Here is a 3,979-nt window from a genome sequence, read left to right as displayed (position 1 = left end):
ATATTTTTTGTTTTAATTTTATTTTATTTAAATATTTTTAAAAAATATATTATTTATATGTATTATTTAAAATATGAAAAAGAACAAAAATAGAAAAAATGTAAACACAAGTTGAAAAAAAATATAATGCACTGTATATTATTACATATAGTATAGGTTATCTCAATGACTAGTTAACGTTATAACAGCTCATCGTGTAATAAATAAGTCTGCTTAGTGCAATGTTATGTAGTAATATTTTTTTGGGATCGGATCCCCTTCTAAATTCACTACTCTATCTTTCTCAGCATGACAACTATCTGAGACACTAGCAGTAATACTCGTTTACTAGGGTACGTTGGAACAATTCATTATGTCATAATTAGGTCTGCTTAGTGCAATGTTATCTAGTACTAATTTTTCGGGATCGGATCCCCTTCTAAATTCACTACTATATCTTAGTGCAATGTTATCTAGTAATATTTTTTTGGGATCGAATCCCACTCTAAATTCACTACTCTATCTTACTCAACATGACAACTATCTAAGACTCTAGCGATAGTATTAGTATACTAGGGTACGTTGGAACGGTTCATTATGTCATAAATTAGGTCGGCTTAGTGCAATGTTATCTAGTATTAATTTTTCAGGATCGGATCCCCTTATAAATTCACTACTATATCTTAGTGCAATGTTATCTAGTAATATTTTCCCGGGATCGAATCCCTTACTACATTACCTATTCTATCTTACTCAGCATGACAACTATATGAGACTCTCGCGGTAGTATTGGTTTACTAGGGTACGTTGGAACGGTTCATTATGTCATAATTAGGTCTGCTTAGTGAAATGTTATCTATTAATAATTTTTCGGGATCAGATCCCCTTCTAAACTCACTACTATATCTTAGTGCAATGTTATCTAGTAATATTTTTTCGGGATCGAACCCCCTTTTAAATTCAGTACTATGTCTTACTTTCTAGGACAACTATCTGAGACTCTAGCGGTAGTATTTATTGACTAGGGTATGTTGGAACAGTTCATTATGTCATAATTAGGTATGCTTAGTGCAATGTTATCTAGTAATATTTTTTTGGGATCGAACCCCCTTCTAAATTCACTACTAAGTCTTACTCTCTAGGACAACTATCTGAGACTTTAGCGGTAGTATTTGTTGACTAGGGTATGTTGGAACAGTTCATTATGTCATAATTAGGTATGCTTAGAGCAATGTTATCTAGTAATATTATCTTGGGACCAGATCCCCTTCTAAAGTCTCCATTGTATCAACAGAAAACCTATTGTACAACTATCGGAGACTCTGCGATACTATATATGTTCTAGGTGAATAGGGACATGAGAACTTTTCCTTATGTCATGATTAGGTATGCTTGGTGCAATGTTACTTAGTAATTAAGATCATTAGTAATATAAGATTGATATCGGATCACCTTCTAAAGTCACAAATCTGTATTACTCTATAGGATAACTATTTGAGACTCTAGCAGTAGCATTGGTTATCATGGTGACTAGGGTAGGTTGGAACGGTTCTCTAGGTCATAATTAGGTCTTCTTGGTGCAATGTTATTTAGTAATTAAGATCATTAGTAATATAAGATCGATATTGGATCACCTTCTAAAGTCACAACTCTGTATTACTCTATGGGATAACTATTTGAGACTCTAGCGGTAGTATTTGTTAGCACGGTGACTAGGGTAGGTTGGAACGGTTTTCTAGGTCATAATTAGGTCTCCTTAGCGCAATGTTATCTAGTAATATTTTTTCAGGATCGAATCCCCTTCTAAATTTACTATTATGCCTTACTCTCTAGGGCATCTATCTGAGACTGTTGCGGTAGTATTGTTTGACTAGTGTATGTTGGAACGGTTCATTCATAATTAGATATGCTTAGTGACATGTTATCTAGTAATATTATCTCGAGATCGGATCCCCTTCTAAATTCTCTATTGTATCAATTGAAAACCTATTGTACAACTATCCTAGACTCCGCGATACTATTTCTGTTCTAGGTGAATAGGGACGTGAAAAATTTTCCTTATGTCATGATCAGTTATGCTTGATGCAAATGTTATTTAATAATTAAGATATTTAATAATATAAGATCGGGATTGGATCACCTTCTAAAGTCACAACTCTATATTACTTTATAGGATAACTATTTGAGACTCTAGTGGTAGTATTTGTTAGCACGATGACTAGGGTAGGTTGGAACGGTTTTCTAGTTCATAATTAGGTCTTCTTAGTGCAATGTTATCTAGAAATATTTTTTCAGGATCGGACCCCCTTCTAAATTCACTACAATGTCTTACTCTCTAGGACAATTATTTGAGACTTTATCTGTAGTATTGGTTGACTAGGGTACGTTGGAACGGTTCACTATGTCATAATTAGATATGCTTAGTGCAATGTTATCTAGAAATATTAGCTCGGGACCGGATCCCCTCCTAAAGTCTCTATTGTATCAACTGAAAACCTAATGTACAACAATCCAAGACTCTGCGATACTATTTATGTTCTAGGTGAATAGGGGCGTGAGAACTTTTCCTTATGTCATGATTGGTTATGCTTGATGCAATGTTATTTAATAATTAAGATCTTTAGTAATATAAGATCGGGATTGGATCACCTTCTAAAGTCACAACTCTCTATAGGATAACTAATTGACACTCTAGAGGTAGTATTTGTTAGCACGGTGACTAGGGTAGGTTGGAACAGTTTTCTAGTTCATAATTAGGTCTTCTTAGTGCAATGTTATCTAGAAATATTTTTTCAGGATTGGACCCCCTTCTAAATTCACTACAATGTCTTACTCTCTAGGACAATTATTTGAGACTCTATCTGTAGTATTGGTTGACTAGGGTACGTTGGAACGGTTCATTATGTCATAATTAGGTATGCTTAGTGCAATGTTATCTAGTAATATTAGCTCGGGATAGGATTCCCTTCTAAAGTCTCTATTGTATCAACTAAAAACATATTGTACAACTATCCAAGACTCTGTGATATTATAGGAATCTCAAAATTTCAATCCAAGATTCCCTAAAAATTGAAACTAACCATAGATTAATTACCCTCAACAAAAACTAATTTATTTATGCATGTACACGTACGTTTGGCCTTTTATTTTAAAAAGCAGAAAAAATTAACAATAATAATTTATGCAATTTAATACAATTACCACAATTTTTTAATTAAATGAATTTTAAAAAATTGAAATTAAGTACAAATTTGATACGATAAAACTTTCTAATTTTATGATTGGAAGATATTTAAAAATTTAATTAATTTTCTTAAAAACCAAATAAATTTTGAGAATTTAATAAAACAACCAAAATATAATATTAATTTAAATTTATTAATAGAAAAAATAAATTTAAAATTTTTTTATTACCTTTTTTTAAATCTAAAAAATAAAAAAAATTAAATAATCATGTTAATGAAAATTAAGATTGGTAGTTTATCCATGTCACCAAGTGACCACTATTTATCTTCCCTATGTTTTTATCATGTAACATATTTCAACCACTGTTACTAATTGTACCTATAATATTTATTTTTTTAAAAACACAACAACTTCATTGATGTCTTTTATTCTCTCTATTTTATTTGAACACACAAGTTGTTTCTATATATTTTATAGATCTCCCCCTCTTATATTCTCTACATATCTCATCTTTTGCTTATAATTATAATGCAAAAGTAACCATTCTAGTTCCGGAGTATGGCTCCTCCTGAAATTATGGGTGATCCATACTACCAAATAGTAACAGGTGATATTAATAACACCATGAGACTAGGTGAAGGTTCTGATTATTTCTTTATTATTCACCTTTTCGCAAAATTTTCGCGACATCCACTAACTTGTAGGGAACCAAATTTTACAAATTGGATGGTCGATAACGGCATGGAAGACTCTGTTTGTTTCAATAATATTGTATTTCTTTCACGACAAACATTGATGACCAATGAAAATAATC

This window comes from Humulus lupulus, chromosome 1 (assembly GCF_963169125.1).
Source record: "Humulus lupulus chromosome 1, drHumLupu1.1, whole genome shotgun sequence".
NCBI lineage: Eukaryota > Viridiplantae > Streptophyta > Magnoliopsida > Rosales > Cannabaceae > Humulus > Humulus lupulus.
The sequence above is the reverse complement of the archived record's forward strand: the minus strand, read 5'-3'. Positions refer to the sequence as shown.